The sequence below is a fragment of the Puma concolor genome, chromosome D4 (genome assembly GCF_028749965.1).
Source record: "Puma concolor isolate L17-30 chromosome D4, mPumCon1.1.hap2, whole genome shotgun sequence".
Lineage (NCBI taxonomy): Eukaryota > Metazoa > Chordata > Mammalia > Carnivora > Felidae > Puma > Puma concolor.
Window position 1 is genome coordinate 28,815,234 of NC_141679.1, and position 20,954 is coordinate 28,836,187.

The following is a 20,954-nucleotide window of genomic DNA, read 5'->3' on the forward strand; positions in this document are numbered from 1 at the left end:
GGAGGAAGGCTGAGGATGTGGGATGTGCGGGACACTGCCCTGCGACCTCCGCTTCTTCCGGGGGACTTGGATCTCAGGGCAGGGAGGGAGGGGGGAGGGCCCCGCAGCAAAACCTGCGGGGATCAGGGGGCCGCGGCTGGAGGGGCCAGACCTGCAGATAGAGCTTCCTGGGAGCCCCAAACTCCCGACTCCCAAGGCTGGAGGCCGTGCTGGTTCCGAGAGTGTCCCTCCCGACCCCCTGCTCAGGTCTTGCGCTGGAAAATCACCTGTGACAGGTGCAACTGTGCAGGTGCAGTCACAGGTGTGGGTCCGGGGGCTTCCCACTCTCCCCAGGGAGAAGAGTGCATCCTAGGTGCATTTAAGGTCTGGGACGCTGCCTGGAGGGACCCGCCCCCACCACCTGCTCCCACCGCGATTGGTTGAGCCGATATGTGGGCGGGACCTCCGTGCTCTGGGACTCCAGTCTTGCTACCTGGCTGGGTTCATGCTTGACCTGCCTAGGGAGGTCTTAACCGTCTCAGTTGTATCCTGGCCAGGAGAGCTGGGGGACCAGGAACAGGACTGAGGAGGGAGGGCGGAGTGGTGGTGTATGGCGCCTGCCTGGGGACCCGAATGAACTAATTACCCTGAATCCATGAGCTGGCTAGTGGCTCACGAAAAGTAGTTCATAAAGAAGCCTAAATGGGTTTTCAGCGTCACCCTGCATGTCCTTTAGTCACCGAATTTTTGGTAAAAATCTCCCAGAGGACTGAGAACAGGATAATCTAGTCTAGTGGTTCCTGTTTACTCCAGGCAAATGTGGGGCAGGTAGACGAAGTGGCTAATGCCCACCTTTGGATGTGTTATCACTGTTACAGGAAGAGATGCTCTGAGTTTGGGAAGACTCTGGAGTGGACTGGAAATGAAAACTCGGGACGCAATTGGACAAGGCTCAAATCCTTGGACGAAAAAGGGGCAGACGGGAGGGGTGTCCAGGGAAGGCGTGGCATTTTGTAATGCTCCTGTCCTACCTCTGTCAAGAATTCTACTTCCCTCTCAAACCTTTCTCCAAACCGACAGTAACGTATTATTTATTGGGGGGGGGGGGGGGGGGGCGGGGAATGGTTTAAAGAAATGGAGGAAAAGTAGAATCTAGAAACTACATTTACCTCTTCAGTATCCAACCTGGTTTCTTGAGATTTAAGAACTTTAAGAAAAATTAGCAAAACAGCGTTTATCAGGAAACCATGAATTTGCTGTCTGACGACCGGTTTTGCTCTCCTTAGAAACACGCTTCCATAGGTCTACACCGCCTACTTCTCTGGACCTATGTCAATGATACACCCTAGTGACCTTCCTCACACATCTTCAGGACTTCTCTGCTCCCGGACAGCCATGGTCAAAGGGATTCTGAACACCACCTGGAGGCAGGGTTGGGCCAGCATGGCCATTCTGCAGCTCTCTCCGTGTGGGCCCCTCAGGCCCTGCAACACCCTCAGCCTGTTTCTTCAGTGAGGACATGAGGCAATACCTACATTTTACTCAGAGGATTAAATGAGATAATACATGTCAGGCATGAGCATAGAGTAGGGCTAATTTAATACTGCTTCCTTGTGAGGGCTGTTAAACAGAAATCCACAGGCCCAAAATGGTGTCACTTAGGTTAAGGGCCCAAGTCAGGAAACCAAGACTTAATACCTAACCCAACTGCAGGTTCAACCCCTAGCAAGGAAACCCTGAAAGAGTCAATTTCCTGGTCCACACCGGGGAATTTACTGAGAGCCTTTCTGCTCTCATTAGCAGGGCTACTTTGTCCAAACAATGCATTCTTTGCTAATAAATTCCATTCTTCTCTTTTGGCTATTCCCCTGCTTCTTATTTATTTTTAAGATTTTATTCTTAAGTAATCTCTGCACCCAATGTGGGCTCGAATTCACAACCTCGAGATCAAGAGTGGCATACTCTACAGACTGAGCCAGCCAGACTCCCCTGCCCTGTCTTTTAAAATCTTTCTTTGGTTTAGCTCAGCTGAGTTCCCTTCTACTTGCCAGATGGGATACTGCCTGATTCATGGGTTGTCTAATAAAGCCAATTACTTCTTCAGGTTTACTTGGCTGAATTGTGCAATTTAACAGATTTGGTGGCAGGAACAAGCTCTGGAGTAAACTTCTACCAGCATTCAGGAAAAGGAGAAATACGAGGCATGGTTTCAAGGTCTTCCTTCCTTCCTAACACTATGGGTAAGCTCCTCTGGGTCAAAGGTCCATTCTGCTTGTCTCTAACTTTGCCTTGAAGCTCCTGATCCCATTAACCATCCATTACAGGTCAGGTCAGCTTGAGCTGCAGATGGTTATGCCAGGAGCCCAATGGTGCTGGTGTGTTTGCCAGGACTTCCACTGAGCTGACAGAAGGGTCTCCCTGAGGCAACCCCTGCCCTTCATGCCACATTCCCCAGCAAGAGGTTCCCAAGGGAATGGGTGATGGTGTTCATAGGGCCTTCCTAGTGACGAGACACAGTGCTGCTGATATATGAAGGAACATGTTTGTCCTGTTTGTGTAAATAAAGGCTATTGCTAGCAAGATCTTGGAGGCCAAAAAGCCACAAACATTGGTAGGCAAGGGTCTAGCATTTAAAGGCTGCTAGAGCTCTGGCCACCTCAAGAAGGCTGCCATGATAGAATAAGTTGGTCATAGAATAGGTTAGATGGACACTAGGCCACCCTCCAGCTCAAGAAAACTTCCATGCAATAAAAATACACTATAAAACACACACTATCCCCAGTCCTGTGGCACTTCCCTCTTAGGTATTAGTTCCCCTCTGAGAAAGCCAAATTGAAGGGATCCTTCAATTCTAAAGAGTCAGGTGTGCTAGCTTCCAGCACACCTGCTTATTTTGTGCCTAAAAACTATGGTCCCAGAAGTTATATCAGCAAGATATATAGCTTTCTAGATATCAGTAGATAGCAACAGATATCTAACAAAATGGAAAAAAAATTCTTAAAAATAACCTAGAATTACAGTGGCCACCATGAGGAACCTTCCAGTTAGGCCAGATTGTTCATTTAAGAAGTGTACGTGAAAGTCAGGCATCCCAATCTAAATAAACAGAGTGGGGTGCCTACTTTAATTCATATGCAGAAGCCTCCAAAAGGCTTCAAGATTATAAAATAGTTCCAGTGAAAGATTCACTACAAAAGGCTACTGAACAATTAGAAACACGAGAGGTGCTTAAGACCAAAGACTGTAAAACTGACTTATGTCCTCCACCTCCTCAGCCCTCCTTTCCCTGAACTCTGTGTCTGCCATTTTCCCATCCCAGGTGCCTTTCCACCTGAAGAGACACCCACCTTTTTTACAGGACACCACCTGAGGTTACAGGTGGTCCTCCTGAGAAGCCTTTCATCCTTGGTCAAAGACTGAACTAAGGCCCACAGTAAAACATTTCATAAACACAGCCAGGGTCCTCAAGAGTTTTCATTTGTTTGTTTATTTGTTTTATTCTTAAATAGATTCCCCCTGAGCCCAGGTGAGAGAAGGAAATAAAAATTCACATCATCCCTTCCTTTCCAACTCCAGACCTGTTGGCTATGAATCCTTCTTTCCTGGGAAAAACTATTTCCTTATTGTTCCTTTTGTTTTACATCCTAAGAACATGGTTTGGCTTTCCACTTGCCTCAGCTCTCTCTTTGGCCGTCTTTGGGAGTGGGTCTAGATTTTGTAAAAATAGTATCTTTTACACCCTCTTTGAGGATACTTCTTGGCTCCATGAAATCATTTAATACAATCAGAAATCTTTACTGTGTTTTGGCTAAAACCCAACAAAATATTTATTTTTAATTTAATAGTTTTATAATCAGAAATCTGGCCCAATTAAAAGCTGATATTCAGAGACTGATAGATTTTTGTTTTTTAGCTTCTCCCTTAAGCAAAATGCACTCAGAGGAAAAAGAAGGCTTTCTACAGGCAGATGGGTGTGTCAGTCCTTTGGTATTATTTAGGCAACAACCAATTGTCTGAGAAACTAAACACTGCTGTCCCTGTGAAACTGGGAAAAATACTAGCAGAGAATGGAACAGAAGGCAGATTTGTTAAGCTACACGTAAGTCACTATTGATCACTGTGGCAGAATTTTAGCTATGTGTTGTTTAAAATAATTGTAGTTATAAATAGAGAACACTTCCACAATCACGTAAGGTAACAAAATACTATCGATAAGATCACAGGACATATTGCCCCAGTACACTACATTTTATTAACTCACTGACGTACAACAGAGACGTTTTGCAGAGTTACAGTCTTTGAAGTAGAACAGACCCCCTCCCGATCAGACAGGGAAGCAAAGAATAGAAGACAGCATCTTAAGGGGCGCCTGGGTGGCGCAGTCGGTTAAGCGTCCGACTTCAGCCAGGTCACGATCTCGCGGTCCGCAAGTTCGAGCCCCGCGTCGGGCTCTGGGCTGATGGCTCGGAGCCTGGAGCCTGTTTCCGATTCTGTGTCTCCCTCTCTCTCTGCCCCTCCCCTGTTCATGCTCTGTCTCTCTCTGTCCCAAAAATAAATAAACGTTCAAAAAAAAAATTAAAAAAAAAAAAAGAAGACAGCATCTTAAGAATGTGACTTCATTCTCCAACAGTCCTTGAATGCCTCCACCCGGAGACCCTGGCTGTAATTCTTGCCCTTAAAAATCCTCATTTGTAAGCCAGGGGACAATTTGAGACCTTGAGCATTAGCTCCCTGCTCTCCTGGGTGACAACACACCAATAAATAGCCTATCTTTCTTCACTGCAACAGCTGGATGTTTGTTTCTTTACTGGCTTGCAGTGCATTAGGTGGACAAACACTCTTTAGTTCCATTATACTTCTTTTATGAACCCAGGCTTTACAGGACCAGAGGTGTGCTTTCAAAAACAATTCAAAGACCACCAATCCTTTTTACCAATCCCAACACCTCCCTTATTTATTTTAAAAGGCTTATAAGTACTGTAAAGAAGAAACGTCCTTCTAGAAAGTGTTTGTATTTTTTTCCCAGTGCCTTTACAATGTAAATACTTAGCTTTCAGCCTGGTCTTCTCCAGGAACTCCTTATGGCCCATCTCTTTAAGATAAAAATTCCAAGAAGATATTTCTTCTCAAGTAAAAACAAGGAGGAAAGGCCAATGAAAATTTGACCCTCCAAATAAAAATACAATTTTAAGTTTCTTCTCCACAAATTTTTTTCAAAAAATAGCTTTAGCCATCTAGACCAATAACCTTAACTTATTCCATCCACTAAAAAACCCAAACCCAGATCCAGCTTTTATAACTAGTAAATTTTGTACCTATTTTATGGCAGTAATTTTAAAACAGAAGGTGTAAGGTCTGTGTCAATATATTCAAGAAGCTGAGTGAAACTCAGACAAGATGAACTCTCTGTGCTCAGAGACTCACTCTCAGCCTCCCAGAATGGCAATGCATACCTACACGTCACCTCTTCTTGATGTATTCATCTACCAACTGACACTTGGGCTGCTTCCATAATTTGGCTACTGTAAATAATGCTGCAATAAACACAGAGGTGAATATATCCTTTTGAATTAGTGTTTTTGTATGCTTTGGGTAAATACCGAGTAGTGCAATCACTTAGTCATATGGCAGTTTTATTTTTAATTTTTTGAGGAACCTCCATACTATTTTTCACAGTGGCTATACCAGTTTGTATTCCCACCAACAGTGCAAGCACTAGACTTCCTTTTTCTTCACATCTTCATCAATGCTTATCATTTTTTGTATTTTTTATTTTAGCCATTATGACAAGTGTGAAGTGATATCTCATTGTAGTTTTGATTTGCATTTCCTCCATGATGACTGATGTTAAGCATCTTTTCATGTGTCTGTTGGCCATCTGAATGTCCTTTTTGGAAAAATGTCTCTTTGTGTCTTCTTCCCTTCTCCCCTCCCCTCCCTTTTTTAATTGGATTATTTGGGTTTCTAGGTGCTAAGTTTATCAGTTCTTTTTACATTTTGGATATTAACGTTTTATTGAATATGTCATTTACAAATATCTTCTCCTATTCAGTAGATTGTCTTTTAATTTTGTTGATTGTTTCTTTTTTTTATTTCTTTTTTTTAATATCTTCTCTCTGCCTTTTAAAATGTTTCTTTTGCTTAGTTCAGTGGAATTTCCCTCAATTTGCTAGGTGGAATGCTGCCCAATTCATGAATCATTTAATAAAGCCAATATAGATCTTCCAATTTACTTGGTTGAATTGTTATTTAAGAGGTCAAAGACAAAATCTTTCCAGAGGCCTTGCTTATTTCAGAAAACAGTTATTCAAGAATTTCATACACAGCAATTCCTACTTACTTTTTACTTTCCACGAGCCAGGTCACAAGATTGGTGAAATGAACCATAAAGTATAGTGGTAAGCAAGCTTATATGTTACAAGCCAAGATACAGGTAGTAATATTCTCAAATTTGGCTTCCGAAATGATATATTACTCATACATGTCTTAGGACTATACTCACAGAACCTAAAATAAAATTCATTGTCTTCTGTTTTACCCATCATGCTAGAGATAATGTTCTATTGTAAATTACAGATAGCTTTTCTTGCCTATTTGAATTTAGGAGGTCATTTGAGGGTGCTTAGGTGGCTCAAGTTTCCTTAAAAATGATGAGATTACAAGGAGATGACATTTCATACCCAGCAGAATGGATGAAATTGACAAGGGTGCAATACTAAGTGTGGGTGGAGATGTGGGACTGTAACTGAAATAACATGAGTTTGCTCCCTAGTGAATTACAGGTAGAGACTACAACAAGTGGAGTTGTTACCACAAAGAAAACTGTGCATCAAATACAGAGATCACAGGAAGTCTTTTTGTGAAGCCATGAGTCCCTAGGTGGGGATAAAAGGGTTTCTTTTATGTAGGGTTAGGATGAGCATTCAGAAAAGGGAGTTTTGTTTTCCATGTAAAGGCAGGCAGATGGTTGCACAGGTGTACTTAAAATACCTATACATGTTATGTTAATGAAGCTTGGGTGGATATTTTAACATTATAATGAGGTAGAGGTAACTGCTGGACACCCCAAGGTCCATCCACACAGATATGAGTCTGCCATTGATCAAGCCCAAAGTGGTCTAGGCCAGCTAAAGCTCTTTCTGTTGTTTGCCTATAAAAGATTAACATGCCTGTGAAGAATGAGGGTGAGTGGGTGTCTGCAGGTGACAGTTTTAACTTTATAAACACTATGGGGCACAGTTTCAGAACCACAGGAACTCTCAGACATTACTAGTGAGCGTAAAAAGTAAACCACTTTGGACAGGGGCTCATCAGCTTCTTATAAGGGTAATTATACACCTGCCCACCGGCTCAACAATTCCAGTGTTAGGATCTGCCCAAGTGAGAATGTTCACAGAAGCTTTACTCATAATAACTTCCAACTGGAAACACATGGAGAGGTGTCCATCCAAGGAGAGTGGATAAACACATGGTAGTATATTAATACTCAACAATTTAAAAAGAACAAAGTATCTCTATGTGCAGCAACAAACATGAATCTCAAAAATACTATGTCAAGTAAAAGAAGGCACATATGAAAAGAACATAGTATATGAAGTTTGAGCAGGCAAAACCAATCTATGGTGATAGATATCAGAACAACAGTTACCTGCAAGGGAAATATTGACTGGAAAGGGGCACAAGAGAACTTTCTAGAAGGATGGAGATTTCTATATTGTGATCCTGGGGATAGTTACATGGGTGTAGATACTGGTCAAGATTGACCAGGCTATTCACTTAAGATATGTTAATTTTAATCTGTGTTAAATTCTACCTCAATAGAAACTGCATTACCATAAAATTCGTGAGATCAGGGCAAAAAAGGAAAGTTACATTGTAAAAAATAGAAATCTGTATCAGGATATTGAGCAGATTCCCACCTTTTCTATGAAAAAAAAAAAAAAACTATAAAAAAGTAGCCAAGATCTTTCTATTGGCCCTAGAGCTATGCCCCAAGTAAGATTACTGTGCTTGTTGATGTGGTAGAAATAAGAGGTGACAGTAAGCCTCCCTCAGAAAAGCAGTTGGGAAAGGAAAGCCTGACCTCCAGCCTCTCCGGTCACCAGTGCCTGCAGCCTGGGTTCACCAGAAGCCACAGGGCAGCTGTCAGCAGACCCAGTGGTCCAAACTCAGGGTGAGCTCCTGGGAAGTCTGTCCACCCATCAGGCCTTACTCTCTTCTTCTGTAAATTATTCTAAAATACTCAGCTGACACAGGATTTAAATACCATTCTTTCATCTTTAAAGCTGCAAGAGAACAATTAGTTACTGATTTCACATTTATTTGTAAAACAATAAAAATTTCCTCCAGATCCTTAGTCTGTGTTTCTAAAGTAGAGCATTAGAACATTTCCCAGGGAGGGATGCCTAGGTGGCTCAGTCAGTTGCGTGTCTGACTTTGGCTCAGGTCATGATCTCGCAGTTTGTGGGTTCAAGCCCTGCATTGGGCTCTGTGCTGCCAGCTCAGAGCCTGGAGCCTGCTTTGGATTCTGTGTCTCCCTCTCTCTCTGCCCCTCCCCTGTTCATGCTCTGTCTCTCAATAATAAATGAATGTTAAAAATTTTTTTTAAAAAAAGAAAAAAAGAACATCTCCCAGGGAAACTAAGATGTGTGCACCTGCTGGGAAAGAGCAGAAGAGGGGGAGACACGGGAACTGACTTTCCTTCAGGGGGAAAGCTGTTTTTTCTTCTGTATTTGACTTTTCTGTTTGAAAAGTTTGTTTTTCTGCTCTGCTATGAGGGACCTCATCTCTACTAAGCTATATGCTCTAAATCATTCTATAGAAAATAAAAACTCTGCAATAGTGCTTGCTTTCAAAGATTTACAATATGTTTATGCATCTTGGGAAAAAATTTATTAGTCTAGCCAACCATTTATTGAGGGTAGTTGTCCAGTTCACTATTCCAAATTATTGGAAATTACAAGGCCTTTAAGCATTCACACTATTATTTTATACCACATCCATTATAGTTTCCAAATATTTCACATCTTTCTAGTAGCACCAGAATGATCCATTAATAGGGGGAAAAAATCACTTCCAGACAATTTAATAGTAACTGAAAAAGATATTCACAGTGAGCATTTGTGACTTTACTCTAGCAGGCGACTTCCCCCCAACCTCCGTAAGATATGGGCAGGAAATGTATTTTGACTGGTGTAAAGTCATAGCAGCTGGTTTTTCATTAATTGTTACTATCTGCATTCCAATGACCAGGAAATTACAAGTGTATCATTGACTTACTAAAATAACCACTTCACTTTGGTTTCACTTTATCAGCAACAAGAACAAGTTACTTGCAACTTTTAATTCAGATATTCTACAATCATCATTATCATCACCACCTTGGTAGCATTTGTCAACACTTATGATATGCTAAGTATTGTTAAATAGTTAAAATATATTACTGCATTTGTTTCCATAGTAACTTCTCTGTGAGAGAGCCTCTGAACACTTGCTCCCTTTCCCAATAATCTAAATTTGGAGGGGGGGGGGGGGTATTCTAATTTAGTGTATGCAAAGAACAAAAAATCTTTGAGTTTGAGTTAGTGCTGAGTGAAACCTGAGTAACAGCTCAAGTGGTTGTGAGATCTCCTTGAAGACCACATGAAAGGTAAGCCGAACCAATTGAACTTCTTCTAAAAGGCATTTGGGAAGAGATATTGGGATGTTCACAGAATTGACCTCAGGCTGGAAAAACAGATGTCAGGACCAAAACAACCAGAATCCAGGGCAACAATGGTATCTGAGTTGCAGGAAATATTCAGCAGCGTTGTTGGGGCTCAGCTGTTGGAATGAATAGATTCACACTGTTTCTTCCATCCTGCATAACTGTGCTCAAGATTCAAGATCTGGAAGACGACATCTGTTAATATCCCATCTGCGTCTAGAGAAAGGCATGCCACCTTGATTATAGCCCCAGCAAGACTGCTTATAATGGAGAAATCATATAATGATTTCTCAAAAAGAAATTAGAAGAAGAGAAGAGGAGAGGAGAGGAGAGGAGAGGAGAGGAGAGGAGAGGAGAAGAAGAGAAGAGAAGAGAAGAGAAGAGAAGAGAAGAGAAGAGAAGAGAAGAGAAGAGAAGAGAAGAAATTGCATTGCTCCTACCAGGACAAGAGGAAATGGATGCTGGTGCCTAAGAAATAGCCTTTGTTCAACACAGCAACTGCTCCTTAGCTTTCCCAACATACAGAGAAACTTTTTCTTTCATTATTTTTCTTTTGAGATAATTATAGAGTCACATGCACTTGTAAAAATAATATAGAGAAATCCCATGTCCCTTTTCTTGGCATAAAAATAGACACAGATCAATGGAAATAGAAATGGAATAGAAAGATGGAATGGAATAGATCAATGGAATAGAAAGCCTAGAAATAAACCCACGAATATATGGCCAATTAATTTACAACAAAGAAGGTGAGAATATACAATGGGGAAAGAATAATCTCCTCATAAATGCTGTTGGGAAAACTGGGCCACCACACCAGAAGAATGAAACTGAACCACTTTCTTATACCATTAAAAAAATCTAACTCGAATGTAAGACCTAAGAGCATAAAACTTCCAGAAGAAAGCAGAGGCAGCAAGCTCTTTGACATAGGTGTCGGTGATGATTTTTTGAATCTGACTCCAAAAGCAGCAAAAGCAAAAACAAACAAGTGGGAAAACTATAGAAAACTAAAAAGCTTCCGCTCAGCAGAGAAAACCATTAACAAAATGAAAAGCCAGCCTACCAAATGGGAGAAAATATTTACAAACCACACATCTGATAAGGGTTTAATATCCAAAATATATAGAGAACACATACAATTTAATAGCAAAAAAAAAAAAAAGGTTAAAAAATGGTCAGAAGATATGGACAGACATTTCTCCAAAGAAGACACACAGATGGCTAACAGGCACATGAAAAGATGCTCATAATCATTAATTATCAGGAAATGCAAATGAAAACCACAATGAGCTATCACCTACACCTGTTAGAACAACTATTTTCAAAAGGACAATAATTAAGAATCATGGCAAGGATGTTGAGAAAAGGGAACTCTTGTGCATTGTTGGTGGCAAAGTAAACTGGTGCAGCCACTTTGGACCTGTGGAACACAGGGTGAGTTTTATAGTGTCAGGGGATAGAATCCACATGACCATGAAATATTTCATGGGAAGGGGCCTGTGGGGCTTTCTCCACACTTCTATACACAGTATAGAGCTTTGCCAGGACAAACAAAACAATAATAAACTTGAAAGCCATACTGCCCACAACTAAGTGGTCATTACTGCAGTGAAATATAGAAATAATGACAAATGGATAGGTTTTTTTCTGAGATTAAATTATTCCTTTGAAAGAAATGTCCATTATCCTAAGACTCTAACTTTTCTATTTTTTCTTTTAAACTTTCTTTCTTTCTTCCTTCCTTCCTTTCTCTTTCTTTCTTTCTTTTTTTTTTTCTTTCTTTCTTTCTTTCTTTTTCTTTTCTTTTCTTTTCTTTTCTTTTCTTTTCTTTTCTTTTCTTTCTTTTCTTTATATTTAGAGAGAACATACCTCAATATCATAAAGGCCATATATGACATACCCACAGCTAACATCACACTCAATGGTGAAAAACTGAGGGCTTGTGCCTTGAGGTCATGAACAAGACAAGGATGTCCAATCTTGCCACTTGTATTCAGCATAGTTCTAGAAGTCCTAGCCATAGCAATCAGAGAAGAAAAATAAAAGACATTCAAATTGGAAAAGAAGAAATAAAACTCACTATTTTCAGATGACATGATACTATATATAGGTAACTCTAAAGACTCCACCAAAAAACCATTAGAACTAATAAACAGATTCAGTCAAATTTCAAGATACAAAATTAATATACAGAAATCTGTCGCATTTCTATACACTAATAATGAAGTGCATTTCTATACACTAAAAATGAAAATTTTTAAGAAAAAATTCTATTTATAATTGCACTCCCCAAAAAATAAAATAAAATAAAATAAAATAAAATAAAATAAAATACCTAGGAATAAATTTAACCAAGGAGGTAAAAGACCTATACTCTAAAAACTATAAGACATTGATAAAGAAATTGAAGGCAATACAAACAAATGGAAAGATATTCCATGCTCATGGGTTGGAAGAACAAATATTATTTAAATGTCCCTACTACCCAAACAAATCTACAGATTTAATACAATCCTTATCAAAATCTCAATAGTATTTTTCACAGAACTAGAACAAATAATCCTAAACTTTATATGGAACCACAAGAACCTTAAATAGCCAAAGCAATATTGTAAAACAACAGAGCTAGAGGTATCATAATCCCAGATTTTAAGATACACTACAAATGTAGAGTAATGAGAACAATATGGTACTGGCACAAATATAGACACAGAATTCAGTGGAACTGGATAGAAAGCCCAGAAATGCTTATATGGTCAATTAATCTATGACAAAAAAAGGCAAGAATATGCAATGAAGAAAGACAATCTCTTCAATAAATGGTGCTGGGAAAACTGGATAGCTACCTGCAAAAGAATGAAACTAGACCACTTTCATACACCATACACAAAAATAAACTCAAAATGAATTAAAGAACTAAATAGCTTTAAAGACGTGAAATCATAAAACTCCTGAAAGAAAACATAGGCAGTAATCTCTTGGACATCAGCCTTAGCAACACGTCTCTGGATATGTCTTTTCAGGCAAGGAAAACAAAAGCAAAAAGAAATTATTGTGACCACACCAAAATAAAAAGCTTTTTCACAGTGAATGAAACCATAAATAAAATGAAAAGGCAACCTATTTAATGTGAAAAAAAAGATTTGCAAATTAGATATCTGGTAAGAAGTTGGTACCCAAAACATGTAATGAATTCATACAACTGAACATCAAAAAACACACAAATAATCAGAATTAAAAAAGGACACAGGAACTGAATACACATTTTTGCAAGGAAGATACACAGATGGGCAACAGATACATGAAAAGGTGCTCAACATCTCTGATCATCAAGGAAATGCAAATCAAACCCACAATGAGATATCACCCCATACCAGTCAAAATAGCTAATATCAAAAAGACAAGAAAGAACAAGTATTGGCAAGAAAAGAAAACCCTCATGCACTGTTGGTGGCAATGAAAACTGGTGCAGCCGCTGTAGAAAACAGTATGGATGTTCCTCAAAAAATTAAAAATAGAAATATCATATGATCCAATAATTCCACTACTCGGTATTTACCCAAAGAAGATGAAAACATTAATTTAAAAAGACATATACACCCTTATGTTTATGGCAGCCTTATTTACAATAGCCAAGGTATGGAAGCAGCCCAAGTGTCCACTGATGGATGAATGGAGAAAGAAGATGTGACATATATACACAATGGAATATTACTCAGCTATAAAAAGGAATAAGATCTTGCAACAACATAGATGGACTTAGAAGGTATTATGCTAAGTGAAATCAGTCAGGCAGAGAAAGACAAATACCATATGATTTCATTTACGTGTGGAATCTAAAAAACAAAACAAATGAACAAACAAGCAAACCAAAAACCAAAACAGGTCCATAAATACAGAAAACAAGTCAGCCGTTGCTACAAAGGAGGAGGTGGGGGATGGGAAAAATAGATGAAAAGGATTAAGAGGCACAAACTCCCACTTACAAAATAAATACCTCACCACAACGGAAAGTACAGCACAGGAAATATAGCAATAATGTCGTATTAACTTTGTGTAGTGATAGGTGAAGTACACGTCCGATGGTGAGCATTGTATAATGTACAGTATGGTCAAATCACTATGTTACACACCTGAAACTAATATAACATTGTGTGTTAAAATTATAAATTTTTAAAAAACTGGATAGAGTTTCCCCAGATCGAAAAATAATCTTAAATATTTATATGGCACTACCAATAATGAGCTTTGGAGCTGAATGTTTTCAAAACTATCACTAACTATATATTAACAATGATGATGGTGGAATAGTGATATTCTCAAAGTTGTTATATGTAGCAAAAAACTGTAGTGAGAGTGTTATAAGGTGGATCAACAGCTAATAAAATAATGTTTTTCCAGGGGGAAAAAAAACAGATCTAGAGAAACACACATGTAATTTTGTGCACAGCAATAAATGCTTCTCTCCTTGAATTTTAACTGTCTTGCGACAACCCATACACACAAAAGGAGTTCCATGTCCAATCAAAAATACAAAAAAGGAAATTGTGCAGACAGATGTTGATCCCATCTTTATTTATAACAGGGAAATATGCCTCAGTGTTTCCTGGTGGGGAACAGTTACGTGAATTGAGATAAGGCAACACCATTGTCCTATGTGCCATAAAAACTGGTGTTTCTGGAGAGCTTCCAATAACATTGAAAATTAGCTGTCATGGTGTCAGGTTTTAAAAAAAAGCGGTATATATAATTGTACATTTTGCATGATTTCAGTTATATGAAAATATGTCAGAAAAAAAAGATAAAACTTTTTTTTATCTTGGATAAAACTTTCATTGCATCAAAGGGCCGCGAAAGCCAAGGGTGTTGCCTGAGCTTCAGAGACGGCCAGTACTGAAAGACTTTGGTTTGCTGACTTGCAGAGGCGGGACTGTCACCAAAAATGCCTGGCCTCTCCTTTCCACGAAAGTACAGTCACGGATTCACATGATTCATCGGAGTCAGCACTGGCCTCGTTCTCGGGTGACTGGCCTTCCCTTCTTGGAAGACAGAAAGATTATCATCAGCACTGGATGTGATGCAACCCGAGGGCTCTGCAGGACCCCGTGGGGCTCACACAGGGGTGGGGATGGTGGGGAGCTGGGGGGAAGAAGACAGTCCTCACCTGCTCTGTGAGTCTCCCTAACTGTGGGGAACAGGCACTCGTGGATGGATCGGTGAGGGTCATGACTCTTGGCTGGGAGAACAGGTCTTTAGGGACAGAGAATCCTTTACCTCATGAAAACACACACACACACACACACATTTATACACAGTACACACATCACACACATACATACACAAAAACACAAACATATATATATATAGGCACACATACCCTTACCCATAGGGACACACACACACAGTTCACATATGCACATGTGCATACACACATACACACACATACACACACTTATGCACATAAGACACACATGCACACGTATGCATACTCAACTTTCACAGTATACACATATAAGTGTACACCCATGACACACACATGCACACACACACTACTTTACCATATAAATACTTAGCACAGGAGAATAACAGGCCCCCAGGTGTGGGCAGATGGCCTGATACTTAGTCAGAATTGTTAGCAACTGATGGTACAGTTTTGTCTAAATCTCTTAAACCCTTTGTCTCCAGACCCCAAGACTGAGGTTGAAGCAAACCATCTGTAAGTCTCTTTCAGTTGTAAATTCTGTGATTTCAGGGGGACAAGGAACATCATCTACCCAGAGCTGGCCTCAGGCCTTTCACTGTGCCCCTGACAGGAGCATCACAGGCTGGAGTCACAGCCTTGGGCACCCAGCCAGGCCCCCTCACCAAATGTCAGCCCTGAGAGGGAGGGCACATCACAGCCCCATCTCAGGGGAACCTTTGCTGTAGAAACTTGTGCAACTTCTTTCCTGCCCCTCCTCCCTACGCCCACACTCTTCTTCATCCTTTCCGTGCAAAGACTTGGCTCTGTGAGCAATAGTCATGACCAGCAAGCATCCGAGGCTGGGGTTCTGGGAGATTAGCAGCTGTCCCCTGGGCCATTTCCCGCTCCTGCCACATGGAGGTGCCCATGACAGGGGGCTGACCATTCCTTAAAATCCCCTACCAGGGGCTCCTCCCTGGCCCTCCTTTCCAGGATGTTCAGCAGGGACCTGTGCTCCCATCCTGGTCCTGACCCCTGTCTGGAAGCTGCTGAGTCCAGAGGGGTTTGAGGGGGTTGAGGCCCCAGCCTCTCAGAAGCACGTGACCTTTGGTTGCAAAGATGAAGTCTAATCTAACTCACCCAAAATATAGCTCCAATCTTGAAAATAACCCCCCAGAGCCAATTTTTCAGGTACTGTTGACTTGAGCCCAACGATGGGCCTGGGTAAACAGCCATATGGTTACCTGGCTTTGTACCCCTGTGCTCAGCAAAGGTCTGGGGGATAATGAATCAGATAACCTCACTCCTCATAAACAATTTGGCCTGATTAAGCCCTCAAGAATCTAAAGTCCTTTCATGACTCATCTCATATATGGATTAAAACTGAAAAATAGAAAATTAAACAGCAAACAAAAGAGAAAAGAGCCAAACCTCGTCTCCCTATGATAACCATTTTAAATATTTTTTGAAATAACAAAATATCATGAAGATGCTTCCAGTTGCCATTTTCTGAATGCCTCCACTATGCCACTTGAATAAACAAGGACCCATACAGTCTTCACAGATGAGTCTCAAAGAAATTTATTGATCCCTGCCCTAAACTGCATCTCAACAGGGCAGAAGCTGGTGTTCAAGTGACATGGGCCCAACTGGGGTTCCTGGGAGCTCGGAAGGTGCAGCACCAAGGATTCAGTGGTTGATGGAGATAGTAAACCTTCCCTGGTAACATTTAAAGCTTCACCCCCTTGGAAATGATTGAGAACACTTGAAATTTTGCCTGTGGAAAAAAACTGCCTGTGCCTGTACCATAGCATCAGCCATGAGTGGAGATGTATTCAAGAATCACTCTTCTCATATTTGCATTTGTCAAACTGCTAATGGGATTATATTTTATAAGTTTTCTCATCCAAGTGGATGTTTGGCTCTGCCTAGAAAATGTATTGATTTACTCAGCAGTCATTTATTAAGCACCTACTGTGTGCCTGGGGCTTTGCTAGGTGCCCAGGACAGCAGGGTGTCTGGTTTCACTAGGGGTATTGACCAGCCACGCTTCACTGGGTCATCGCAAGGTCACTTTGTGCGGCTCTTCCTCTGTCCTTCGTGGGGCTGTGACACATGCTGCGGGAGAGGCCCCCGGGGGGTGGGGGGGTGGGGTGGTGATTTACAGTCCGGGCAAAGGGACTCTGGGCGCGCTCCCCGGTGCAGTGGGCGGGCTACTGTACCGTTCAGATAGGCGTTCTGGATGTCGATGGCCTTGGTGGACTGGTCACCAGCCACGCAGTGCGGGTGTTGGGGCGGGGCCACCACCACCTCTAGGGTCCCCCTGGTGAGACCCGGCTCGAACATCATGCTGCGGCTCCTGACGCTCACGTGCTCGCAGCCCGGGTACAGGTTGCTGATGCTCACGGAGCCTGCAGGAGGAGAGGAGGCAGTGAGACCCCGCCCCACGGCGGCGTGTGTGTGTGTGTGTGTGTGTGTGTGTGTGTGTGTGTCCCTCCCGCCTTGCCATGCATGCCCTGTCCCTTCCCAGGACACTCTTGTCCCCACCCCTGCTACTTGGAGCTGGGCCTTGTGGACCCGTCACGCGTGCTGTCCAGAGTAGACTTCATCCTCAACAGAATCTTCTGTCACTGAGCCCCATGACCAAGTCTCCTTCAGCACTGCCTGAAGGACGCTGCTATACACCGTGACCCTGGCTGATAATCTGGCCTTCCTGAGCCTCATTTTATCAAGAATCTACTTCCAGATTCTTCCAGATGTGGAAGATGAATACAGGGGATAAAATCTCACCCTCCTGGGAACCCACGTATCACTTGATGTGTAGCTGATTCAGTGTAACTCCTAGGCTTCTGGGGCATAATCTTCATACCCAATGAGGACTTAGAAAAAGTCCAGATCATAGATCTAAATAGATCTCTCTCCATCTCCCCCACCTTCTGTGTGTGTGTGTGTGTGTGTGTGTGTGTGTCTCACACACACACACACACACACACACCATTTCATAACTGCCCCCCACCCCCACCCCCACCTGTAGTTGGGTCTGGAGTTAACTTCAAAATTGACATTGTGTGAGAAACTCTCTGAAGGCCTCTATTCTTATCTTTACAAAATGGAATTCCCTCACTAGGGGGATTCAGGAAAAATAACTTCCCAGGTGGCACAATTCCCTCTTGGTCCCTGTGGATGTTTCTTAGGCATCCATGGGCAACCCTGCAGTTCTGGATGTGAATCCACCCATAATTGTGTCTGCAGAAGGAGGGGAAGACAGCAAAGCCAGCCTCCCAGGCAGGCTCCATGCATGTGCATGGACCATTCATGAAATCATTAAGGAGCCTTTCAAAACCACCAACCAATTTTGAGACACCCAGGAACGTGCTTCCACAGGAACCCAACTATGCTGCTCTCTGCTCTCAAGGCACTGGATGTGCCCAGAATTCCAAGAAAAAAGCCTGAGGGGAGGACCCATCCTGGGGCCAATATTGGGGATCTGTGCAATCTGGAAACTGTGCTGTCCAAGTTTGTTGTGTCTTCTGGGGGCCAAGTCCCCAAGAAGAACCCAACACCATCTGCGATTGGCAACATTGCAATTTGGACCCTTGCGACTATGACCGTGATTTTGGTGAGGCCTTGTCCTTGCTATTGCAGAAGCATCTTCGATTACAGGCCAAGAAGGGCCCACTGTGGGCCTGACCACACCTAAGGCCACCAACGTATTGGGACCCAGGTGACATGAGCCAAGCAACCAACACAAAGCCAGCACTCCTCCCAGACTGTGCCAGGAGACAGCACAAAAGCAAGCATGGAGTGGAGAGAAAGGATCCAGGGAGGAGGCCCCTACTCGCCAGCTTGGATGATAGGGGTGAGGGCGGGAACCTTGTGGAGCTGGTAGAGGAGAGTCTGGGCCAGCATCTTCTGAAGAAGGTTTTCAGCAGTCCACACTTGAGAGATCCCCCCAGAGTGGTCTTCCCAGACCCTTAAGGGCCCAGAAGCTTCACTATGACTCAAGATTGGAGGTTCTATTTGGGTCTCAGCTGCTGGACGAAGGGTCCTCAGTATGTATCTTAAACACAGGTGACAGAGGGTGTATTACTCACAGAAAAAGAGAAGGCCCTTAGCAGATTGTCATTGCTGATTCTCATGTTTGGAATCCCTGGCTGCTTCCTTCCTGGTCTACAATTCTTTTTGTCTTTTTTTAAAGGTATTATTGACATATAATATTTTATTTGTTTCAAATATGCAATATAACGATTCATAATTTGTATATATTGTGGAATTATCATCATAATAAGTCTAGGTTGCATCTTTCACCACACATACTTAGAAACGTTTCTTCTCTTGTGATGAGAACTTTGGTGGTCTATGCTCTTAGCAACTTTCAAACGCGCGGCACAGTATTACCTGTAGTTCCCATGCTGTACATCACATCTCTAGACTTACTTGTTGTATTTAAGAAGGTTTGTACCCTGGTCTTCGATTATTACCCATGTTGCAGATATGTTCTATTCTGTCCCATTGCATCAAAAACAATTCATGCAAAGTGCACATGACAGGTAATTGACCATTTTAGCCATTTCAGGGTGGACGGAAGCTCTGAGGCTTTACTACACACACAGTGTGTACACACAACACTGACTGGGTTCCAGAGCATTTCCATCCTCTAAGGAAGCTCCGTAGTATAACCAGTCACCCCCTCTCCCTGCCTGGCCCCTGGCAACCACCAATGTGCTCTCTGTCACCAGGGATGTGCCTGCGTCCAAAGTATTTTGATACACCAGGAATGGGCTGGAGGAACTCCCATGAAGCCCTCAATTTAAAAGGCACCCAGGGTCAGCCTGTCAGGGTAGCCCAGGGACACATGCTCCTCTGTGTGGAGGGGTCCTGTTCCGTCATGACACCGTGATGGCACCAGATGCTCAGAAGAGGCATCAGGAAATACAAACACGAATGCTGTGGTGGGGCCGGGGACCCCATAAACTTCCCACTGTTTTCTCTCAGCCCTACAGGGAGAAGCAGGATAATTCATAGACTCACTCACTCACTCACTCTGTTCATAAGAGTCTCATGAGAATTATAGAGAGACTTGGAGAATCTGAACGCAATAGATTTTGATGCAGAAGTACAACAGAAGGTTCTGAAATCTCTTTCCCACTGCAGGTGGTGGCACAGGGACTGATGGCGGCCCAGACCAGTGACCCAGGAAAGGTAACTGCCATCCACCTGACAGGTGTGCTCTCCAAGGTAGACTGTGGTTCTGATACAGAGAGGGCCTGAGGAAGACAGTGAAGTGCTCCCAGCTAGCTCTGAAGGTGAGAGGCACCGATTTCTTTGGAGGGAGCACAAGTCCCTCTGTGGTCTCTACCTACTAGGAGATCCAAGACCACCTGTACCCTGGTGGCCAAAAAGCCCCTCCTGGTCAGACCTTCCTACAGTAAACCCAGAGAATGAGGAGCTGGGACTATGATGTTTCCTATATTCTGCCTCTTGCCTTGAAATATTCCTCTGTGTGTCCCTGCTCCTCAGGGAGGCTGGTGTGACTGGAGGCAGACATGAGGCCTGGTGTGTCCATGGCTGTGGGCCTCTAGCAGGGGAGGAGGCCAGGCTTGGGAAGAAGAGTGGAAAGCAGAAGAGAACCCAAAGATCATAATTCTAAACCAGTCCTGCCTTCCAAGTTTTCATATTGGTGTATTTATGTAAGTGAGAGGCAGGATATGTGCTATTTCCCTGTTTGTTCACTCTAACCTTATATTTTACATATTTACCCAGGGATGGGAGCCTCGTTTTGCACTCCTGCCCATGGCTCACAAAGTGTCTGAGCCTGGATAACCCCATCCAAGTGCCCTCATATCTCACTGGCCTCCAAGATCACCTTCTACCTGGCTTCTCTGGGCAGTGGAAGGGAAATTCTTAAAACCAGAGTCAGATCTTGTGCCCACCTGCTAAACCCTCCTGGACCAAACCCAATCTCCTTACCTAGGTATGTAAGGCCCCCTACCTTTCTGATTAGATCCCCTCAGGCACCTTTCTCCCAGACCACCATGCTCAAACCCTGGTGCCAGCCCCCATCAGCCCTCCTTTAGGTTTCTT

General features: G+C 42.5%; 1 protein-coding gene across 1 annotated transcript in view; it reads left to right on the forward strand.

Annotated features, from left to right (window-relative positions):
• The window catches only part of LOC112868732 (procathepsin L-like), a 174,163-nt gene that overhangs the window by 114,071 nt on the left and 39,138 nt on the right, over positions 1 to 20,954 (forward strand). The gene's annotated exons all lie outside the window — the stretch shown is intronic.